This window comes from Chaetodon auriga, chromosome 12, assembly GCF_051107435.1.
Source record: "Chaetodon auriga isolate fChaAug3 chromosome 12, fChaAug3.hap1, whole genome shotgun sequence".
NCBI classification, from domain to species: domain Eukaryota; kingdom Metazoa; phylum Chordata; class Actinopteri; order Chaetodontiformes; family Chaetodontidae; genus Chaetodon; species Chaetodon auriga.
Window position 1 is genome coordinate 26,118,527 of NC_135085.1, and position 11,774 is coordinate 26,130,300.

Here is an 11,774-nt window from a genome sequence, read left to right on the forward strand (position 1 = left end):
TCATCTGCAGGCTGGTACATGTAATTCAGCTGCTGATAGAACAGGAATCACTTGAGCCGACAGACAGACACAGCTGGGTATCATCTGCATAATTATGGAAACTGACGCTATGATTTCTAATAATATTGCCAAGCGGTAACATATAGAGACTGAACAGGGCTGGACCAAAGACAGAGCCCTGTGGGACACCTCGTCAAGTCTGTTTTATTAGAGGACTGATCATCCATGGCCACATAAAACTCTTGTAAGAACTGTGTCAACCCAGTGCTCAAGTCTGTCCAGCAGAATATTCTGATCTACAGGATCGAATGCAGCACTGAGGTCTACTGAGGAGGTCTGAGAGCCTGAAGTTAGAGGTGACAGACCAGTCTGAAAGGTCTTCTGTAAGCAGCAGTTTAATGAGAGCAGTTTTAAGAGCTGTGGGTGCCTGTGACCAGTGAGTGATGCATGGTTGTGAAACCTTTATGAGACAGTTAAAAACCAGTTTTTTAAAAGACGTGGGACACAGGTAGAGGATTATAACTCACAGTCTGCTGCTGTAAAGCAGTGCACGGTGGATTTGGGTTAACACTGTGTGGTCCATCCTTTCCTGACGGCCACGAATTTATCTCTGAAAGAAGCAGAAAATTCATTGAGTTTTGAGTTTTGAGTTGTAGTTACAGGCAGGATTCATGAGACAATAATTCTTTCATAGTTACAGTTTTCATTTCTGCGCTCAGAGAAATACGATCGTCTGACGTTTCTGCTCTGTGTTCTGGTCATGGGTGGAAACCGTTTAAGGACCATCATGTTCGGTACTTTGGACCGCTGAGCACCAACAGGTGTACTTCTAGCTTTAGGTGTGGTGTCAGTATATATGAAGACAGACAGACGGAGGGACGGATGGACGGATGGACGGATGTCACCCGTCTCCTGCACCTTTATTCATTTCATAACGGATGACAATGGAAATCATTTCTGGACTGATTGTGTCACGTTGACATTCTGTAGTTGTGATGAATCGTTGAATCTTCTTTGTCATAATGAGCTGAGATGACTGATGTCATCAGTCAAAGCGTGCAGTTAAACCTTCTGATGAGCTTCAACATGGCGGCCGTCCTCCTCTCTGATCTGTTCAATGGAGACAAACTTCACTCTCCTCAGTCCTCAGGAAGTTTTATTTGGACCGTTTGCTGTATTTTAATGAATTGAATTCGTTGTTGGGTTTGAATCCCGAGCAGAGCCGCGTGCTGGAGATGTTAGATCTTAATAAACATGCAGAGCAGCGATTCTCTCTGCGGTTTCCTGTTTGTTCTGCTGCACAAAACAGCAACAGCCCACAGATAACACAGATAACAGCGTGTGTTTGCTGTCACACTTCTGTCTGTGAGGACCAGAAAACCGTCGTACAGAACGGGCGTGCGTGTCGCTGCGTGCTGCAGGTCGCTCGACTCCAACAGCCAGACCACGCTGTGGACATCATGTGGACAGACAGGACGGTGTCCCTGTAACTGATGATTCTTCAGCTCACACTTCACGTGTCCCTCATGTAGTGAAGATGACAGAAAGGATGCAGACCGTCCTTCCACAGACCTGTCCTGGAGTGTCCTGGAGTGTCCTGGAGTGTCCTGGAGTGTCCTGGAGTGGAGTTTGGGTTTCTGCAGAATCATCAAATATCAATGTTGTCCACATACTTTTGGCCATATAGAGTATTCTTTGACCCATCACAGTTCTGTTACAGGGACGTTTCCAGCAGGTGGACTAGAGGACAGAGTGTCAGTAATCCTTTATATAAACACTTTCTTCAGATCAAATTAAAGAGAAATCAGTCGTGTCTTTCCTCATCGTCCAGACTGTGTCCTCAGAAAGACGGACAGATGAAAATGTGTGTGAAGACACTGATTCAGAGTCAGAAGAAGAGAGAAAATGACTCGTAAACATGTTGATGACTGAATGGAAACTATGAAAACCAGCTCACAGCTGTGTGTGTGTGTGTGTGTGTGTGTGTGTTTCCACAGACTTGAGTTAAATAGTTTTAAATTGAATGATTGATTTGTGATTCATTGTTTTAATGTTAGAAGAACTTCCTTTATTTAAATATTCAGCAGTTATTTTTTACAGCTCTGGTTTTTCACTTGAGAACAGAAGTTAGTCTGTTCACACACACACACACACACACACACACACACACACACACACACAGACTGAGCATTAAAAACCAGGATTCAACTTAAATTCAGCCTGTGAATATTTAAGGAAACATTACGAGCTTGCAGCTCTGTGTCCTAACATTAAAACAATGAATCACAAATCAATCATACACTTCAACACTGTGGAAAACACACACACACACACACACACACACACACACACACACACACACGTTTGCAGGTTTGAACTTGGTGAATACTTAGAGAAGTTTTCTCCTTTTATGATTTATTCAATAATTGAATACTTAAAATGGCAGACTGCTCTTCCTGTCATTGGTGAATGAATGAATGAATGAATGAATGAATAAATGCACATTGAATGAAGTGAAAACTCATCATGTGCAGTTAGAACAAAGGCATTGTGTGTAAAGGTAAGGCAAAGGTAAAAACGCCCAAAGCTGCTGAAGCACAATCAGCACACTACATGGCCAAAAGTATGTGGACAGGCCAGCCCACTCTGCCGCTGATCTGGGTCCGGTTTTTCTGGTTTGGGCCTCTCGGTTCTTCTGGAGTCAGGTGTCAAAACTGCCGCAGACAGTGATATTTTAGAAAATAGTGTTCTTCCAACTTTGTGTCAACAGTTTCTGTTTATCTCAAGCCCATCCAACACGAGCCAGACCAGGTGACCCGGCATCAGAGCTGGACTTCACTGACAGAGGAAATCATCATCATGTGTCTCTGCATAAAGCAGTGGAGAGAAAAGCTTCTGAAACTGAGCAGAGTTCAATGAAAACGGAAAATATTCAGCTGACAGCGACATTAACGATGTACCCGAACCTGAATACATTATTCAGAAAAGTATGAAGAATTCAATGCAAAGACATAAAAAAACCAAAGTCGGCTCATGATTGACATGTCTGTGCTTCAGCCATGATGTTTCTTCAAACTGAAGATGCCTGTTCTGGACTGGAGCTGCCCCCCTGCAGACAGACCGGAGGAGTCCTGCTGTCCTGTCAGCAGGACTGACACACACGTCTCTTCAGATGGGAGGAAAGTGCTGAATGCGGACGTTCACTGGTGGTGCAGTCTCACCTGAGCCGGGCCTCGCAGGTAGAGAACAGCACAGATATGCACTGAAATGAAGGATGGCGTCACTGTGCGTGGCTCTGCATTATTGTGCCTCTGAATAGGTGACAAAGGTCATTTTTATCTGAATGCTAAATGCTAAATGCTAAATGCTCAGCTCGGATCCTCCAGCAGTGACGCTGCTGATGAGCTGTGGCTGCAGGGCGTCTTTCAGCCCAAAATGTTTCAGACTTTGAGGAACTTGAACTTCTTTTGAAGTGACCTGATATCTCGCTGTGACCTCGGGAGGCTGAAGACAAACCCTGGTGTGTTTCTGCAGGCTGAAAACAGGAGATCATTTTCAGAAAGAGAAGCACTGAATTAAGAATCTGAAATAAACACATGAGCATGAAGGAAAATAAGTTAATGAATAAATATGGACGACAGCAAAGGGAGACAAACATGCACATTAACATTCGTTACAGAAAACATGTCTGTGGTCTATCACACTGTAAAAATGTAACATTTTTTAAAGTGTAAATCATGTTTGTTTCCGTGTGGGGGTGTTTGCATCTGCGCTCTGATTGGCTGCTGCTGCTGCTGCTGGAAAATCTTCTGCCTCACTGTTTCCACAGGATGTGGTCGCCCGATGAAGACGACGCCTGCGTCACAGATGAAGGTGGTTTCTGCCTCAAAGCCTGCTGGGACAGGATGTGTGTGTGTGTGTGTGTGTGGGGGGGGGGGGATCGAGGTCAGGCGACGCTGAAGACGCATCATCAGGTGTGGCCTCAGAACAAGCGTGAGAAAGCGATCAGACGCCTAAATATAAAGCTGGAGAGCAGCAGGTCACAGAGCCGCGGCGTGATAACTGTGTCACTCCGTGTTCATCGAGGATACTCAGGTGTTACCTGGTGAGCCAGGTGGAGTTCGAACAGCTGCTCAGCGGCCTGAAGCCCCACGAGGCCTCTGTGCAAAGTTCCCCTGCAGTAATGTTCAGCTTTGAGCTTCCTTCTTCATGTTTTATTGGTCTTATTAAAGTCATTAATCGGGCTCCTCTGCTCTCTCCCACCGTCAGCTTATCTGTTATTTACACTTTCAGTAAGAACGAAAGAAGACGAGAACAAACAGGAACAAACAAAAAAACCCCTAAAATAATGAAGGACGCTGAGAGATAAGATAAGCTGAAATGTGTTCAAAATCATCACAAGTGTTTGTTCTGGACGTTTCAAAAGAGCTTTTCCAAAAAACCAGAGAGCGAGCCGATCGTGGACTTCATCTAGTCCGTCGTGTCTTATATCAGGACGCCCTGTCAGTCACTGCGCCTCCTCTTCTGTTCATATTGTTTGAGTTTTACTGCTGTACTCCTCCTTTCTCTCCGTGTATGTTGTAGAATTAAAAAAGAAAGTGACAATGAGCAGCTGACAGTGACTGAGAGCCAAACAAGTGACAGCTGTCCTGCAGCAGCTTCCTTGGTTTTCTGTCGTACTGATCCGTGTTCCGGGGTCAGTTTTGACGTTCGTGTTCTGCACATGGAGGTTTAACATGACTGGTATCCTGCAGGCAGCTGCCCTCTGACCTCCGGAGCTCCTCAGACCCTGATTCATCGTGTCAGCTGGTTTTTGATCATTTGATTAATCACAAATTTGTTGGAGAATTTGTTTCAGTAAAATAAAACGTCAGCTCAGGTTGGTCCTTCGTACATCATGACCTCAGCTGGTCCGGTCTCAAAGAGGGCGGAAGCAAAACTCCTGCATTCATTATCTGACTGAAGTAAAGGTAAAAGTATCATCTGCAAAGTGTCATTAAAGTACAAAAACAAATAAATAAATAAATATCCACGACAGCTGTCACGTCCGGAAGCTCTCCGATGACACAGCCATCGTTGGACGGGTGTCACAAAGGACCAAACTGGAAGACAGGAAGTCAACTGGTGTGGACTGAAGCACCTGCACATAAACACCACCTACACCGCCGTCTACACCGCTGACCGTCCAGGGCGTGGACATAAAGTTTATCTCATCTTATCTTATGCAAATTCAATTGTACACTATGGCGCTGTAACATACTATTTATTAAAATGTTATCTTAAGGATGTCTAAAGCGTGTTGAGGTGATTTTAACAAGCTGATCAGATGTTTCATATGTAAAATATCTGAAACGTCACAAGTTAAATGTGACAGGGAATAAAAAGTATAAAGAAGAAGTCATTTGAAGTATTCAAATGAAGTACAAATACCTGAAAAGTGCACTGCATATTTCAGCTTATATTGCGCTCGCAGGGCACATGTTTCTCAGTAACATTGAACATTGAAACCTGTGAGACCATGAAGGTGTGATCTGATAAAGTGAAGACAGAAGATGGAAAGTCTGTCCAGGAGCCGCTGAGTTTTGTCCTTTCTCTCCACTCTGTTTGTACTTTCCGCTGTGGAATATTGTAGATTTTATCACTGAGAAACTCGTGTTTATGTTGGGCCTCTGTTGCCTCCATGTTCCCGTCAGGTATGATGAATGAAACACAGTGAAGACAGCCTCATTGTATTTTTCACAGTCGTGTCCTGGGTTTTCTATATGTTAGTTCATAAAACTCCATGTGAGCTCAACATAAACTAAAACCACATGGATTTTAACACGGGGCGCCCAGCAAGACATAAGACGCAGGAACCAGCTGTACTTTATCCCAAACAAATGACTAAAAGCACAGGACAGACTTCTGGAGCCCCTCGGTCCCTTTGCTCAGTCATCAATTCAGCCTCTTCTCTTATTTACTGTGACATCACTCCTTATTTGTACATTATTACATCATCACACATTGATTTTTCTCATCATTTTATTGTCAGTTACAGTCTGAAATTCCTCCGGAAATGTCTATGAACGTGAAAATTCATCATCTTCACGATGAAGGTAGGCCGTGACCCGGTGACTCTGACCTCGTGGCTGTGTGACGACTGTAACGGTGATGGAAAATCATTTGTTTGTTTGCTGGTTTGTTTGCTGTTTCCTGCAGCTTCACCGCTGGCAGGAAGTCAGCAGCAGAATGTGCACGAGGTGAAAAACAGAAACGAGGCCGCGGCGGCGAGAAGCTCTGAGGGCGGAAAGTGACAAACATCCGTCAGCAGAGAAGAAGAAAAACACCACCTCACGATGTTTCCGACACGTGGTGGAAAAAAAGCTGCAGCTTTCAAAACTTTCATGAGCTGATAAGAAAATAATAATTAAATACATCTGTGAGGAATATTTATGTACTTTGATGCGATACTTTTACTATATTATCAGTCGTTACCTGCTTATACAGCAGCCTCCTCTCCTGATGGTCCAGATAAAGACGTTAGATCTGCTTTCAGAGCTCCATCATCGTCTGTTATGAACCGTCGGCTGTGTTTTTATACACTGAATATACGTGATAAATAAAGTAGCCAAATATATAAACATAACAAAGATTTCCTACCGTAATTTCAGAGGTGTCTCAACTGTCCACATACTTCTGGCCACATGCTGGGTTAATGACCATGTAAACGGCTTCTGTTGATCAGAATGGAGATTCGTTGTCGTGTATTTTTATTGAATTTAAGGTATTTCAGATTTAACTGTGATGTAATATTCACGTTTGGTCATTGCACAGCGCTTACAGGTGATCAGCATTACATCGTTCATCATCAAAAGGCATTTCTAATTGTCCACTGTTGTGTTTCTATTTGTTAATAAAGACCTCATGCTGTATTTCTAAAGTGCATTTGTTTTAATAAGGTTTCTGAGAGAAGTTTGATTGTGACACACTGAATCACTGATGAGCTTCATAAAGACGTTTTCTGGTTTTCTAAATCAGTGTTGACTTGTTCACTGATGTGCACGAGCTGCCAGCTTCACAGAATGAAACTCTTGTTTCTTTGTTGTTTTCTGGAAGGAAGCGGCTCGTCTTCTTTCCTCGACTTCAGAGGTCAAAGGTCAGGGTCTGGAGGGATCCTGGTGTTGCTCGTGGACACGTCGGCAGCCTGGAGGTTTGACGGCAGCTGTAGGGGGTTAAGAACAGCCTCTGTGTGGACTGACAGACGGACACTGAGACGTCTGTGTTTTCTTCCTTTCTGGAGGTGAGTTTGAAGGTGACAGGAGCAGAAATTCAAGCTGAACTTCACTGAAGTCCAGGATGTTAAAACTCATCTGAAGAAATGTGACTGCGCTGAAAGGTCTTGTTCTAAATTATGTCTAATGAAAACTGTTTTTTATTCATTTTCTTTATTCATTTTACAGACCTGCACCACGAGGAGCTGGACAGAGGCCGGACAGTCCAGCCGTTATCAGAGATGAGCGTCCTCTGCTGCTCACTGCAGGTTTACAGGGGACAACAGGAGTCCTGCGTCCTGCAGGGGGCGTCCTGAACGCCTTCCTGGATGTTTGCTTGATGTGACACCAGCACCATCCGGTGGCCGTTTCATGAACTGTTACACATAATTCAACAAGTCCTGAACTGAGGCAGGTAATTTCTCACGTTGTGTAGGAACCCTGACCATAACCCATGGTTTTATCAGCACTAACTACCAATAATCAAATGAAACTCTCACCTGGTTTGACTTTTGAATAAGACAACGATTGAATCTCCCTGCTACCACCATTACAAGCCTGTTAGCACGATGGTCATTTTGAATGGAGCTGCCTCACTTACTGTCACATGAGAGTAAAATGCTGACAAAGAGAAGTCCTAAAACTGCAGATAATATGTTTGCTTTTCCAGCAAATGAAGGTTTTACAGTCCGACAACTTATTAAGAAAGGACCTGGAATGTTAGATAAGACTTTCTGTTAACCGGAGATTTTGACTGCCTCTGGCTTGATGTAGTTTGCAGTGTTTGTGTTGCTGTTTGCAGGATTTTGTGAACATTGTTCAGCTGGTGAAGAACACCACAGACTATAGAACCATATTCACAAAGCTCCTGTGCATTGGTCTCAGAGAAGACAGGCCTGAAATGAGCACATTACAGTCAGAAATGTGTTCAGGCTTTAAGTCACTTGTTTTAAGCTCAGCGCTCTTCTTCATCCACTGCCAAGTAGCTGCTATTCCAGGCCACTGTGTGCTTTTCTGCCTCTATTATTCTATTGTTTTCACCAACACATCTTAACATTTCCTATTCTTCTTTAAACGTCTGCCATGGCCTGCTGGGCCTCCACAGACTGGCCCCTGGTGAAAAAACAGGCTGCCAGGCCCCTGTTAACTTCCCCTCATTCTTTATGCAGCGTGAACGTGGCCCAGGTTCACTGTAGTGTGATTACATGTTTCACAGGGCCTTGAAATCAGGCAATAACAGAGCTCAGGCCTGTTGATTCTGTCCTTCAGTGGTTCATATTCCCAAACACAGTGAAACTGGAGTTCTGAGGGCCCTGGAGCTGCTTCCCAGCCTGCTTGCTTGATGGTCCAGCCTCAGTTTCAGCTCAGGTTTTCCTGTGGACATAAAGCAGCGGTCATATGAAACAGTGCTGCTGCAGCAGGTTGTGGATGCTGTTTGTGCTGCTCTCTGCTGGCAGCTCACAGTCAGATGACAACAGGAGTCATGTGTCCTGTAGGTGGCGTACTTCAGGCTTCCTGTCCACTCTCTGATGGGAACCAGCACCAGACACTTTTCACTGTGACTGTTCCATGCAAACTCTTTGTGTGATCAAGTGTTTCAGGTCAGCAGTTACAGAAAACACTCATAACATCAGATTAGCACTAACCTTGTTAGAAAAGAGCTTTAACAATAAAGCTCATTATTATTATTGTTTTGCAGAGAGATTCGGGTATAAGTTCAGAAGTGCAGGAACAAAAGAAAACGAGCAATGAAAACAACAAACTGCTTCTCTTCTGTGTATTTCATTCACTATATAGAATTCTGCATCAGCATGTATAAAACATGCCTGTAACAATGCCAGAAAATAAAACATATTAAATACAAAAAGATAGTAGAAATGAGAAAGTTTGGGAGTATCAGTTTGTTACGGTTCGGTTCAGTTCACTCAAGACAATTAAGATTCACAGAAGAGTTCGCAGTACTGTTGAACTGGTGTTTTTAAGATGACACTTCATCAATGACAATGAAATGTACATGTGTTCACATACATACATACAGATATACACATGTATTTAACTTTTGACTGGCTTCATTTTCATCAGCCCTCAGATTATTTAATAAACTATCCGAATCCAGAAGTAAATGACAACATAGATGTGATTATATTCATATAAATAAAGATATTAAAAAGTGGCTAACAATCCACAACGACCATAATACTAATAATAATACCATTAATACTACTACTATTGCGACTACTACTGCTCATTATAATAACAATAGTCACATTATCATGATCATTATCATTACTATGAATTCTACTACCACTACTATGAATAATAGTATTATTGTTATTATTACTGTTATTAATAAAAGTACGCCGTGAGATAAACCGTCTCGTGAACAGACAATAAATAAATAGAACAACTCAGGAATCGTTTTAATGATTTTTTTAAATCTACAATAAGAAATGTTGCCGGAAGTCTTAATCGTGATGTGATTGGCTGAACTGATAGCGTCGCGAGCGTCAGCGCCTGTCAGTCACCTCAACGTCATTCGGTGACGCAACGCTGAAGTTTGAAGCGTTCAAACCGACGAGCCGCGGAGAGGAAGAGGAGGCCGCCGATGAAGAAATGCATGTTTGAGGATTTGCCAAGAAGTCAGGAAAACGGCTGAAAATGAGGAATCGAGTTTTGGAAAGTGGATTTCACGGCAGGATGGTCGGTGGCACTTTGAAGGTGAAGAAGAAGGGGGCGTTGTTCGGCCGTCCAGAAAAACGCACAGTTGGACATTTTTTAGCTTTTAATGTTTCGACATTTCAGCGCATTTTCATCAGGAAACAGTTCAACGTTGCCAAAATGAGACACATCCAGTAAACTTAGCTAACGTTACCACAACTGTTAGGCTAACCCAGACCTAGCTAAGAGGCTAAGAGGCTAGCTAATGCTGGACTGCTGGCTGAGGGCGACTGTATTATAGTGACGTGTCGGTCGCGAACGAAACGGCTCTTTGAAGTGAACGATGGAGCCGAGCGGGAGTCGCTTTGTTGTTTTTGTTTTTTTCTCGACTTTTTCTTCTGTTCAAGCCGCACGTGATTGGTCAACTGCATTGTTCAAAAGTGTATGCACTGAGCAGGAGGGGAAGGGGCGGGGGTTACAGACACAGCACACGCGCACATACGCAGGTGAGGAAATGAGTGACCGCAGGAAATGCAGTAAAATTTGACATAAACCATGTTTTGTACGTTAGTAATTAATTTTACACATAATTTTACAATATCTTGGTAATAAATTAATGTAAGCAACAAAAAAATCTGAGGAACCACTTGGGAGCCAAAAGAACTGGCTCTTTTAAGAGAGCCGAGCTGTCAGAGCCGGCTTTCTTAAAAGAGCCAGAATTCCCAGAAGTAAGGTAGGTAAGAAATGTAAGAAAGATCAGCTCATGCTGTTATAGGTCTCATGAATATGTCATGGGCTTGCTGGGCTTGTGGCTTTGTGATAGATCTCCTGTAAAGTGCTCTTCAGACTCACTAATTTTTCTACAGTGTAGTTGCTGTCACTGAAGTGATTTCACTGCCATATAAATATTGATAAATGACGATGTTAGAGAGAGATTAGAGATAAAGATGTGTGAGTTGACATTAATCCCATGAAGTTCCCAACCGCAGTTCTCTCCACCTGTTCAAAGTTAGAATTGCTTGGTGTTAAAGGTGTAATGTGTAGTAACCTGTCCCTCTAAACAAACAGGGGGCAGCATATCACCACACTAACTGCTAACTGCTTCTCGCTGTACTCTTTGCTGTCGCTACGTCTGCCTGTAGCTTCTAGCTGCCATTAGCTAGATACCTCAGCAGCTAGTGGCCCCCTTTAGCAGGGGTGGGAAAAAGTGATTCAGTTAACTATCGTGCATCTTAACCACTGACCAACTCCAGCAACCTTAAAGAGTCATAGCTCAATCACAAAATTTACTATGGGTTTAAATATACAGCCACCACTAGGTGGAGACATCTCCTGTCAGGAGAGTGTAGCATGTAAAGCAGCATATATGTCAGGAGCCAGGAGAGGGCAGCACATGTACAGTGCACAGGAACAGATAAACGTAGTACTTTACTGAAAAAGTATATATTTTCCATTCATTCAATTGTACATTTTATTTACCACATTCATGAGCAGTCAAGTCCAGGCTTTTGAAGGGACAGATTTCAAGTTCAGATTGTTGGTGTTTACACCACGAACAACAGAAACCGGGCTCAGCAGCAGATCCAACCGAACACAGCCTCCAACCAGGATTCTGACTTCAGGGACAATGGCGACACGACAGGTCCGGACAGGTGAGCTGTGAACCAGGAGAGCAGCGAGAGTAAGGTCCGTCGTTAATGTTGTGTTGTGCTGGATTATCTTCACATCTAATTCAGTGAATAAAGGTTTGTTTAGCATGCTAACTTCAGCAGATATCTCCGCAACACAGTACAAAGACGTCTTTTGATATAACCTCAGAACTGGCACTTCTTCACATTCTGTTCATAATGTTCGTTCGTTTTTCAA